This window comes from Musca domestica, unplaced genomic scaffold (assembly GCF_030504385.1).
Source record: "Musca domestica strain aabys unplaced genomic scaffold, Musca_domestica.polishedcontigs.V.1.1 27, whole genome shotgun sequence".
In the NCBI taxonomy this organism is placed as follows: domain Eukaryota; kingdom Metazoa; phylum Arthropoda; class Insecta; order Diptera; family Muscidae; genus Musca; species Musca domestica.
Window position 1 is genome coordinate 9,969,917 of NW_026712286.1, and position 13,129 is coordinate 9,983,045.

Genomic DNA, 13,129 nt, shown 5'->3' on the forward strand with positions numbered 1-13,129 from the left:
TCAGCCAAATTTTATCAAAATCGGTTCATAAATCTCTTTATCCGATTTCAGGTTAATTGTGCACCAAATGGTCCAAATGACCTGAAACTTGGTACATCTGACCGAATTCAGTCTAGAAGTAAGTGCATCAAATTTGGAGAAAATCGGTTCATCGGGAGCTATAGCTTCCCATATATATGTTGCATCCGACTTGCTGTTAAAGGCCCTTACATGGGTAATATTCACTCCACAAAAAGAATATTTGATACCGGCCATCAGATACAGCTCGAAGATACCACTGCCAAATTTTATCGAGATCGGTTGAGATTTTTATATACCTTCGATAGACATCTTCATCCGTTTTTACGGTTATTGTCCACCATATATGGAATATCTGACCAAATTGAATAGATTTTTTCATATTCAACCGAATTTTTCCTTTTGATGAATCTCGGACCGGTATATTGCTATTGTTGGATTAAATATTTTTTTATATAATTCTTATCGAAGTCATATCATTACACAGCAATGTTATCTGGTAATTGAGGTACAAAAGCCTCCATCAATTTTTTTTTTTTTTTTGAAAATCGATTCAGAATTGGATATAGTTCCCGAATTGTGACTACTCTTAAGCCATGCATGTTAGGTTCATAGTTGGTATGATCTACTTCAGATAAATTCCCAATTCCGCTCGGCTTTTGACCTTTCCTTACTGGCTTCCATAATTTCCTCCTTTTCCCCAAAATTTTCACACCCACACCTGTTTTTTGTTCTTCTCCCTCCCTTCAAGTGGCGCCACAAGTTCACTCTCTCTTTCTCCCTCTCCCCCTCTCTCTCTCTCCTCTACTTGGACACATAATTCAATAAAATTGCAAAGGAAAAATATTATCCATCCATTTGCTGAAATAACAAGAAACGATTTTCTGTCCATAAATATTGATTCATGCTGATAGATAGAAGCGGAAAAATTGTGCTGCTCCTGGAAAATCTGTTATTCGTGAAATGGCATTTGGTGGGGAGAAGTGATAAGCGATAAAAATTACTTGGGGGGAAATTGCGATGGTAAAACATTAAGTTACAATGATTAGCTGGTCTTTTTATGTGAAAAGCTTGACGTCTCCATAAAGTTTATGGCAATGCCATGAACTTCTCTTAAAAGCCAAGCAAAAGCTTTGATAGTTTTTTTGAGAAACATAGTTTTTTATGTTTACTTTAAATTTTTGGAGAGAACTTTTTTTTGCCAGAGAACATAGAAAACTTAATCTGCCAAAGCTCATATTTACAATACACAGGTCGAAGAGAATTAGACATGGTCTCTTCAATGCAGAAAAAGCTAAGAAACTAATTTTAAATAAAAATATTTTTTTTAAAAATCCGAAATAGATGCTAACTTGGACAAAGATTTTTTATTTAAAAATAAGTCAATAACTAATTTGGAAAAAAAAAAAAACAGAAAAAAAGCTGTAAGTTCGGCCAGGCCGAATTTTGAATACTCCCCGCCATTTGGAATGAATTTGGAAATTTTCAAAACTAAATTTCATCCACTAAAAATTCAGTTAAAATCTTAAAAATACCGAATGTAGCCATTATATTAGGGTCTATACGACAACATGGACCTGCATATGCAAATTTTGTCATAAGCAATTATATATATATATATATATATATATATATATATATATATATATATATATATATATATATATATATATATATATATATATATATATATATATATATATAAATAAATAATTAATATATATATATATAATAAAAATCGGTGAATAATGTTGCTAAAATAATCAAAATATTGAATATCGGGAGGTACAGATAATTGGAGGTTATACCAAAACGTAGACCTGCACTGACAATTTTCTGCCATAGGCTGTAGTATCCATTACGAACTTCAAACGCCAAATTTGAAACAATTCCAGGGAATAATGTCCCTAAAATCATTAAAATACCGAATGTCAGAAGGTGCCGGCTATACGAAGATGTGGACATGCACAGACAATTTTCTGTCATAGTCTGTAGTATACAGTACGAACTTCAAATACCAAATTTGAAACAATTCCGGTAAAAAATCTTGCTAAAATCACCAAATTACCGAATATCAAGAGGTACTCTTATGTGGTGGCTATACGAAGACGTGGACCTATATAAACAATTCTCTTTCGAGCGGTGAAGCACTCAGAAAGAACTCCTTGATTTTCAGACAATTCCATTGCAAAATGTAGCTAAAATCATCAAAATATCGAAAATAGGAAGGTAACGTTATATGGGGGCTATACGAAGAAGTGGACCTACATGGCCCATTTTCAACAGCAAAAGTTCTGCAGACATAATAAACATTTGAGTTAAATTTTATCAACCTACTTCAATTCATTCGGAAGCTAGAATGATTACCGCAAACGTAGAGACAGCCAGACTGACGGACATCGTTAAATCGACATAAAATATAATGCTGATCAAGAATATATACAGGGTGAGATAAAAAAAACTGCAACAAAGTCAAAGGCCATAATTTTTACATTTTATTAAATGAAAGCAAAAATGTCGGAAATAGCTTAAATTTTTAGAATATCTTTAGATTTGTTCGAATTGGTCACCTTTGGCACGAATTATGGCCTTCAAACGGCTAATGAAACCTTCATACGCTGTCCGAATGTTGCTCTGCGGTATTTTGGACCCAGCGAAGCGCTTGCTGGGGGTGATCGACACTTTGGTATTTTTAGTACCTGCCAACCTTGCTTTCAAACATACTCCAGACACAATAGTCCAACGGATTGGTATCCGGAGATTTTGGTGGCCATTGTGCGAAGGAAATGAAGAGAGGAACCTAATTTTGTAACCTAACTCTTTGGCAAATAAACACTATCATTTTGTTTGTTTACAAACTGCTGGACAACGAATGGTTTTTCATCGGAGAAAACCAAGTAGGATTCGGCAGTTCACCACTTTCGGCCAAGCAAAGAAACTCTTTAGCTCTTTTGAGTCTAGTTTCTTTCTCTTGCGGTGTAAGTTCATGCACTTTTTGTAATTTCAATGGCCTTACCCCGAGCTCATTTTTTAATATTTGCCGAATGGAATATGGAATATTGCGCTATGTTCAGCTCACGATCCATTTTTCGGCCACTACAACGTGGGTTTCGATGAAGTCGCTTCGCTTCTTTACTTTTCGAACCATTTCTGCTGATGTTGCAGTTTTCTTCCGTCCATTTCCCTGACGTCGGGCTAAGCTACCAGTATCACGGTAACGAGCAAAGTTATGAGACCCAAAAAAATTATTCACATTTAAATGCTGGAGTGCTCTAACGATAGCCACTTAAATTCCATCGCGAATAAAATTTTTTCTGGAAAATTCTCACCAAAATGTTTCCGAACGCTTGTAAACAATATAATGAGCTGCCACTGGAATAATTTTAACAGCTGTCGGACGAGTGCCTTGTAAATGACAGCAGTCTGAAGTTGGTTGCAGTGTTTGGTGGAGGGTATAAAAAATCTGCAAGGCCGTATACAATATTTTTTCAACAAAAGTCTGCAAGCCCTCAAATTATTTTAAAAACATGGAGAGAACTTTTTTAATCGATTGCAAAATTAACAAGTTAAAAAGCAGTAAGTTCGGCCGGGCCAAACTTTGAATACCCTCCACCATTTGGAACGAATTTGGAAATTTTCAAAAAATAAAATCAATAAAATATTCTGTTTAAATTTTAGAAATACCAAATATAGCTGTTATATTGGGGTCTATACGACGTTGGCCTACATAGGCACTGTTTGTCGTAGGCCATTACCATATTCAAATTCGAAAACTTAAAATAAACGATGAATAATGTAGCTAAAATCATCAAAATATCGTATATAGGGAGGTACCGTTATATCGGAGCTGTGCGAAGACCTGGACCAGCATAGACAATTTTCTGTCATAGGCTATAGCATCCATTACGAAGTTCAAATACGATATCTCAAACCATTTCTGTGGGTACCTAAACTCGTCAAAATACCGAATATAGGGAGGTACTGATATATGGGGCCTATACGAAGACTTGGACCTGCACAGACAATTTTCTGTCACAGACTGTAGAACCCATTGCGAATTCTAAATGCGTAATTTGAAACAATTCCGCTGAACAATAAAGATAAAATCATCAAAATACCGAATATAGGGAGGTACCGTTATATGGGGGCTATACGAAGACGTGGGCCTGCACAGACAATTGTTTGTCTTAGGCTGTAGTCATTCATTTCAAACTTCAAATGGCAAATTTGAAACAATTCCGATGAATATTGTCCCAAAAATCATCAAAGTACCGAATATCGGGAGTTACCCTTATATGGGGGCTATATCAAAACGTTGACCTACATGGCTCATTTTCGATACCAAAAGTCCTGCAGACATAATATACATTTGAGTAAAATTTTATCAATCTACTTCAATTCGTTCGGAAGCTAGGGTGATTTCCACAGACGGACAGACGAAACGGCTAAATCGACATAGAATTTTCTGCTGATCAAGAATAGATAGACTTTTTGGGGTCTAAAATGTATATTTCCAGGTGTTACAAACGGAATGACAAACTTAAAATACCCGCCATACTAGGTATGGCGTTTGACTTTGTTGCCGTTTTTTATCTTACCCTGTAAAATAATATTTACCCAACAAAAATAATTTTTCACAAAAGTCTGCAAGCCGTCAAGGGCAGCAAATTATTTGAAAAATATGGAGAACACTTTTTAAACGCCCTCAAGGACAGCAAATTATTTTAGAAACGCTTACAAAAATTAAAAAAAAAATATTTTTTTGTTTAATATTCTTATTTTATAACCCTATATTGTTGCCTTTTTTTTCTTTTGCCAATTCACCGGCTTACCGGTAATTTTTTTCACAGAGCTTTTGGAGCCATCTTTCTCTTGGTTTCTTACTCTCGCTCCCATGATTTTCCCACTCAATGGAGAGAGAGAGAGATTTAACAAACCACCTTGTGAGTAAATTTCAAGTGATCTCTCTAGTCAAGAGTTATTGGCTGATCTCTGGGAGGAGAGAAATAAAAGCTTTGTGTGTGTTTGGGGGGCTTTCACTCAACGATCACTCAAATGGAGAGGCCACATTCTCCCCACAACAATTATGTTTTGCCACTGAGAGCCACCAGCCATAATGGGTATATTTTTTGGTTAGATTGTGTTGGCTGCTGTTGTTGGTGTTGTTATTGTTGTTGGTGTTGTTGTTGGTTTGGAGATAGGGCCGGCAAATGTGTTTCGTTCAATTGAACTTGTTGTGATGAATTTAGTTTCATTGAATCCGCCCGTCGCAGAGGTACTTTTTACGCGTGATTTTCTTCGTTTCGCTTTGGCTCGTAAATGATCTGATTTTTAGAAAATACAAAAAAAATAGGTTTTTGGCATTAAATTGGTGTGTGTGTGTGTGTGTGAATTTTGGCCATTTTATTACGATTTTTTGACCGGCTGTTTTTTTTTTTTTTTCTGAAATAGTGTGTGCCGTGCTCTGCTATTGCTCCGTCTTCGCTCCGTCGCTCTACAGCTCGCTTTTGATGTTGTATAATCGTTCGTTTAACAAACGATAAATATCCAGCCAATTAATGTCGAGCTAATAAATTAATCAAATAGTGAATGTTTGGCATATTTGTGTCGATTGGAAAAAATAAAGAAAAAAAGACGCGCGCGATCACTTCCAGCCAAGTTCCAAGTTCGTAGCGTCGCTCGCTTTTGAATTTTAACGCCAGTGAGTGCGTGCGTGTGTGTCTGAGCTTAAGCGGCGTCGTCGCTATTTAATTGATTGGAAAAATTATAGCAAAACAAAACAAATAAAAATCGTCGAAGACCACAAAAAAAAGTAAATATTCCAAAGTCTGAAGATTTCAACTTCGTTGGAAACAGAAAAAGCAAATAAAGGTAGAGCCAAGAAATTGGTAAAAAAAAATTTAACCAAAAAAAAAAAATTTTTTTTTGTTGTTTTGAAACCTGTGTCAAAGTGGTTGTGTGAAACGTCTAATTTTAAAAATAAACAAATCAAACGAAAAATCGAAAAAACGAACGAGGTCTCCCCCCAAAAAAAAATTCGGCGTTTGTTTGGTGTGACGCTCACAAAACAACAAAAATAGTTCACAGCGAAAAAAAAAATAAAAAACAACAACAACAACACTCGGGCTGCGTGAATGTCGCCGTTAGCGCAAACAGACAGGCCGATATCAGCAATGGCATAAATTGCCTGTGTGAAAAATTACAAATTGAAGTGACGATCCCCCCTCCCTCTAACATTTTTTTACAACTTCAACGCCCCATATCCCCAGCTTAGTGTGGTGTGGCGTTCCAAGCAACAACAACAACAACAACGAAAACTTGTTAATTGATCTTCGTTGCATAAATTAGTTCAAAATTGACAGGTGTTTGCCGTGAAGTTGCCTGCCTGCCAGCCGGTCATCATATTTCTGGTTCGACAGCTTTTGGAAAATGTAAGTTTTTACCCTCCACCATAGTATGGAGGGTATATTAAGTTTGTCATTCCGTTTGTAACACCTCGAAATATACATTTTAGACCCCACAAAATATTTAAATTCCTGATCAGCATAAAATTCTATGGCGATTTAGCGATCTCCGTGCGTCTGTCCCTCTTTGGAAATCACCCTAGCTTCCGAACGAAATGAAGTAGGTTGATAAAATTTTACTCAAATATGTATTATGTCCGCAGGACTTTTGGTATTGAAAATGGGCCACGAAAGTCCACGTTTTGGTATAGCCCCCATATAGCGATACCTCCCGATATTCGGTATTTTGATGATTTTAGCGGCATTATTCACCGGAAATGTTTCAAATTTGATATTTGAAGTTCGCAATGGATACTACAGCCTATAACAGAAAATTGTCCCTGTAGGCCCACGTCTTCGTATAGCTCCCACATAACGCAACCCCCCGATATTCGGTATTTTGATGATTTAAGCGACATTATTCACCGGAAATGTTTCAAATTTGGTGTTTGAAGTTTGCAATCGATACTACAGCCTCTAACTGAAAATTGTCTGTATAGGTCCACGTCTTCGTATAGCTCCCATATAAGGGCACCTCCCTTTTTCGGTATTTTGGTGATTATAGTGACATTTTTCACCGGAATTGTTTCAAATTTGGTATTTGAAGTTCGTAATGGATACTACAGCCTGTGGCAGAAAATTGTCTCTGCAGGTCCCCGTCTTCGTATAGCCCCCATGTAAAGGTATCCTCCGATATTCGGTATTTTGATGATTTTAGCGACATTATTTACCGGAATTGTTTCAAATTTGGTATTTGAAGTTCGTAATGGATACTACAGCCTATGAAACAAAACTATCTGTGCAGGTCCCCGTCTTCGTATAGCCTCCATATAACTGTACCTCCCGATATTCGGTATTTTGGTGATTATAGCGACATTTATCACCGGAATTGTTCCAACTTTGGTATTTGAAGCTTGTAATGGATACTACAAACTGTGACAGAAAATTGTCTGTGCAGGTCCACGTCTTCGTATAGCCCCCATATAAGGGCACCTCCCTTTTTCGGTATTTTGGTGATTATAGCGACATTATTCACCGGAAATGTTTCCAATTTGGTATTTAAGATTCGCCATGGATACTAAAGCCCATGACAGAAAATTGTCGCTGCTGGTCCACGTCTTCGTATAGCCCCCATATAACGATACCTCCCAATATTCGGTATTTTGGTGATTTTAGCGACATTATTCACCGGAAATGTTTCAAATTTGGCATTTGAAGTTCGCAATGGATACTACAGCCTAGGACGGAAAATTGTCTGTGCAGGTTCACGTCTTCGTATAGCCCCCATATAACATTACCTGCAGATATTCTGTATTTTGATAATTTTAGCGAATTTTTTCTCCGGAATTGTTTCAAATTTGATATTTGAAGTTCGTAATGGATACTACAGCCTATGATAGAAAATTGTCTGTGCAGGTTCATGTCTTCGTATAGCCCCCATATTTTTGATTTTAGCGACATTATTAACCGGAATTGTTTAAAATTTGGTATTTAAAGTTCGCAGGGGATACTACAGCCTATGAAAGAAAATTGTCTGTGCAGGTCCACGTTTTGCTGTTGCTCCCATGCCCTATATTCGGTATTTTGATGATCTTAGCCACACCGATTTTTTTCAAGTTTCTTATTTGAATATTGTAATAGCTTATGACAAAAGTTGCCTATGCAGGTTTGCTTCGTCGTATAGACCATAATATGACGGCTACATTCGGTATTTTTAAAATTTTAACAGAATTTTTTAACGGATTTATTTTTTTTTTTATTTTTATTATTTTATTTTATTATTATTTTTTTTTTTTTTTTTGAAAATTGCCAAATTCATTCCAAATGGCGGAGGGTATTCAAAGTTCGGACCGGCCGAACTTACAGCTTTTTTACTTGTTTTTTTTTTCCAAACGTCACACATTTTTTTCCAAAACTTTATTTAATTGACCACCAATAGACCAATAGAGCTGTAAGTAGGCGATTAACCGTTTCAATCGTTTCGGGTATTTTGATAACACCGGCCACTCAATAAACATGTTTTATAATCCATTTAATCGAAGCTATTAATTAGTTGATTGATTTTAATACGAAAATTGGTCGTTTCTTGAATTTGCTGCAAATTGTCGGGCGAGTGATAAAAACTGACATTTGCTCGTGGGTATTTGAAGAGCTGTAATCTATAGGGGGAGATAAAAAAAAAATGGCATAATGACAATTGTTAACAAGTCCTCAAAGGCAAATGGGGGTTCCATAACTGGAATCTGAAAAAAAAAACACACACACACAAAACAGCAAGAAATGAAAAAAATACAGACAGAGATGAATAGACTAAGTAAATTGAGTCATTTCTGGAGTGCTCTAACGGTGATTGTCGTTTCCAGCCAAATTTAAAGAAATCACACTATCCCGCTTGAATTCCGAACACGAATAACTTTTTTTCTGGAAAATTCTCCCCAAAATGCTTTTGTCCGGCTTGTAAACAATATAATGAGCTGTCACTGGAATTTTAACAGCTGTCGGACGAGTGGCTTAAAAATTACAGCAGTCTGAAGTTTTTATTAATTTTTAGAAATTTAATATTTAATAAGACCAAAGGATATATATTTTTTACATCCTGCGATTTTTAGAGACTTTAAAAATTCAGGATTTTAGAACCTCCAAGATTTCCAGAAGCTTCGAAATATAGATTTCTTGAAAATTAAAGAAAAAAATTATCAGTCTCAAAGTTAGGATTTTTTAAGGACTTTCAGGGGAACCTTTAAAAGATTTTTTTTTATAATTTTTTTGCAAGTCTTCAAGAATTTTAAAGTCCCAGTCCTTTAAAGTAAAATTAAAAAATTGCAGAAAAAATTATGAAAAAAAAATGGCTGAGGGTAGGATATTGTCCATTGTCCATTTTCTCCACTCATCTAGCACTGAAACAAAATCGGTTTATACTTTCGCTTTCTACGCAGTAATTTTTTTTTATTTTCGAACTTTTTATGGCGGATGTACAAGAAGGAAAGGAGCGATATTGCCCATTTCCGAACTCGATCTAAGTTTGATAATAATATTAGGATGTACAAAGTTTGGACCAAATCGGATGCTCCCTTCGGAAGTTATCTTGCGTACCACCTGCCAGCCTGACAGACGGACGGACGAACATCGCTAGATCGACTCCAAATGTCCTGAAACGGATTTGGTCCAAAGAGACCTGGGGTCTAGGCACCTTTTGACCTTATCAAATGATATAGACCCTCTCTAGCCATATGGCTGAGGGTATAATAGAATTGGTCAATCTCCCTAAACCAACTACCAAAACAGGAATTTTATTTGAAAAAAATTTCTTAGAAATTTCAAAATCCTGCTACTGAGCCTCTTAGGTACAATGGCTTCCCTGGAACAAAAAAAATATTTTCCCAAAGGCCGACATCCAAGAATATTCTTATATATTCTAAAATAGTATTAAAAGCTTTCAGATCCCGGAATAATTATTCTCTAAAAATTATTTTCGTAAAATTCCCTAGAGTTCGACATCCAAGAATATTTTTAAAAATAGTATTAAAAGCTTTCAGATCTTGGAATAATTATTCTCTAAAAATTATTTTCGTAAAATTCCCTTAAGTTCGACATCCAAGAATATTCTTAAAAAATCGTATTAAAAGCTTTCAGATCCCGGAATAATTATTCTCTAAAAATTATTTTCGTAAAATTCACTAAAGTTCGACATCCAAGAATATTCCTTAAAAAATCGTATTAAAAGCTTTCAGATCTTGGAATAATTATTCTCTAAAAATTATTTTCATAAAATTCACTAAAGTTCGTTTTTGAAATTTATTTCCAAAAACTTCTCTTCTGATTGTCTTCCTACCCTCCTACCTACCCTTAAACAACAACTAACATTTATCAATTTATCTTTTTTTTGTTTTTTCCTTTTCAGATTCCTAATCGCTGATTTCGTTGACAACAACCAAAGCAAAAAAAATAAAAAAACACAAAAATACCTTAACTTTATCAATAGCCTATAGTTAGAACGAAGAAGGAAACCTTCTCAACGCTACAAAAAGGCCTATGCCATACCAAAAAACACTAAGGCCATTACGGAAAAAATATTACTATTTTTTTTCCTTCGCAGATAAAAAAGAACGCGGAATCGAAACGAACGAATAAAAAAACATTCGAATACGCACTTTTAACAGAAAAAAAAAACGAGATAAAGTTAGAAAAAAAAACCTATTAACCACTAGTTAAACACGTTGTATTTATGTAAGATAAGATAAACGGCAACGGAATGAGGCAAATAATGGAAAAAAATTAAATGAAATTTTGAAATAATATAAAAAAAGAAGTTCGTGGATAAATGGATAAATGAGAGAGAATAAAAAAAAATATATAAAAAATAGTAAAAAAATACAAAAAAAAAAAATAAATTTAAACCAAAAAAAAAAAATTATATATAATTAATTTAAAAATTAAATTAAAAAAATTGCATAAATTCTGAAATACCAAAAAAAAGGTAAGATATTTAATATTTTTTTTTATTTATATAGTTTTAACTTCTTACTTTACTTCATACTTAATTAATGTTAAATTAGAAAAAAATTCGCCCAGGAACTGAGGAGACTTTTTTCCATAGCAACAAAATTCGCTAAGGGACTGAGGTGGATTTTTTTTCCATAGAAAAAAATTTCCTCGGGAACTGAGGAGACTTTTTTCCATAGAAAAAAATTTCCTCAAGAACTGAGGAGACTTTCTTCCATAGAAAAAAATTTCCTCAGGAACTGAGGAGACTTTTTTCCATAGAAAAAAATTCGCTCAGGAACTGAGGAGACTTTTTTCCATAGAAAAAAATTCGCTCAGGAACTGAGGTAGATTTTTTTCCCATAGAAAAAAATTCGCTCAGGAACTGAGGTGGATTTTTTTTTCCCATAGAAAAAAATTCGCTCAGGAACTGAGGTGGATTTTTTTTCCCATAGAAAAAAATTCGCTCAGGAACTGAGGTGGATTTTTTTGCCATAGAAAAAAATTCGCTCAGGAACTGAGGTGGATTTTTTTGCCATAGAAAAAAATTCGTTCAGGAACTGAGGTGGATTTTTTGCCATAGAAAAAAATTCGCTCAGGAACTGAGGTGGATTTTTTTGCCATAGAAAAAAATTCGCTCAGGAACTGAGGTGGATTTTTTTGCCATAGAAAAAAATTCGCTCCGGAACTGAGGTGGATTTTTTTGCCATAGAAAAAAATTCGCTCAGGAACTGAGGTGGATTTTTTTGCCATAGAAAAAAATTCGCTCAGGAACTGAGGTGGATTTTTTTGCCATAGAAAAAAATTCGCTCAGGAACTGAGTTGGATTTTTTTCCATAGAAAAAAATTTGCTCAGGAACTGAGTTGGATTTTTTTCCATAGAAAAAAATTCGCTCAGGAACTGAGTTGGATTTTTTTCCATAGAAAAAAATTCGCTCAGGAACTGAGTTGGATTTTTTTCCATAGAAAAAAATTCGCTCAGGAACTGAGTTGGATTTTTTTCCATAGAAAAAAATTCGCTCAGGAACTGAGTTGGATTTTTTTCCATAGAAAAAAATTCGCTCAGGAACTGAGTTGGATTTTTTTCCATAGAAAAAAATTCGCTCAGGAACTGAGGAGACTTTTTTCCATAGAAAAAAATTCGCTCAGGAACTGAGGTGGATTTTTTTCCCATAGAAAAAAATTCGCTCAGGAACTGAGGTGGATTTTTTTTTCCCATAGAAAAAAATTCGCTCAGGAACTGAGGTGGATTTTTTTTCCCATAGAAAAAAATTCGCTCAGGAACTGAGGTGGATTTTTTTTCCCATAGAAAAAAATTCGCTCAGGAACTGAGGTGGATTTTTTTGCCATAGAAAAAAATTCGTTCAGGAACTGAGGTGGATTTTTTGCCATAGAAAAAAATTCGCTCAGGAACTGAGGTGGATTTTTTTGCCATAGAAAAAAATTCGCTCAGGAACTGAGGTGGATTTTTTTGCCATAGAAAAAAATTCGCTCAGGAACTGAGGTGGATTTTTTGCCATAGAAAAAAATTCGCTCAGGAACTGAGGTGGATTTTTTGCCATAGAAAAAAATTCGCTCAGGAACTGAGGTGGATTTTTTTGCCATAGAAAAAAATTCGCTCAGGAACTGAGGTGGATTTTTTGCCATAGAAAAAAATTCGCTCAGGAACTGAGTTGGATTTTTTTCCATAGAAAAAAATTTGCTCAGGAACTGAGTTGGATTTTTTCCATAGAAAAAAATTCGCTCAGGAACTGAGTTGGATTTTTTTCCATAGAAAAAAATTCGCTCAGGAACTGAGTTGGATTTTTTTCCATAGAAAAAAATTCGCTCAGGAACTGAGTTGGATTTTTTCCATAGAAAAAAATTCGCTCAGGAACTGAGTTGGATTTTTTTCCATAGAAAAAAATTCGCTCAGGAACTGAGTTGGATTTTTTTCCATAGAAAAAAATTCGCTCAGGAACTGAGTTGGATTTTTTTCCATAGAAAAAAATTCGCTCAGGAACTGAGTGAGACTTTTTTCTATAGAAAAAAATTTCCTCAGGGACTGAGGAGACTTTTTCTATAGAAAAAAATTTCCTCAGGAACTGAGGAGACTTTTTCTATAGAAAAAAATTTCCTCAGGAACT

The 13,129-nt window shown here is 34.9% G+C and overlaps 1 protein-coding gene across 1 annotated transcript in view; it reads left to right on the forward strand.

The window, feature by feature from the left end:
- The first annotated feature begins 5,396 nt into the window (after positions 1-5,396).
- LOC105261833 (kielin/chordin-like protein) overlaps positions 5,397-13,129 on the forward strand; it is a 209,682-nt gene continuing 201,949 nt past the window's right edge. Inside the window, exons 1-2 of the transcript XR_009342491.1 lie at positions 5,397-6,449; positions 10,423-10,998. The gene's annotated coding sequence lies outside the window, so the exon portion shown is untranslated. The remainder of the gene's footprint in view (positions 6,450-10,422; positions 10,999-13,129) is intronic.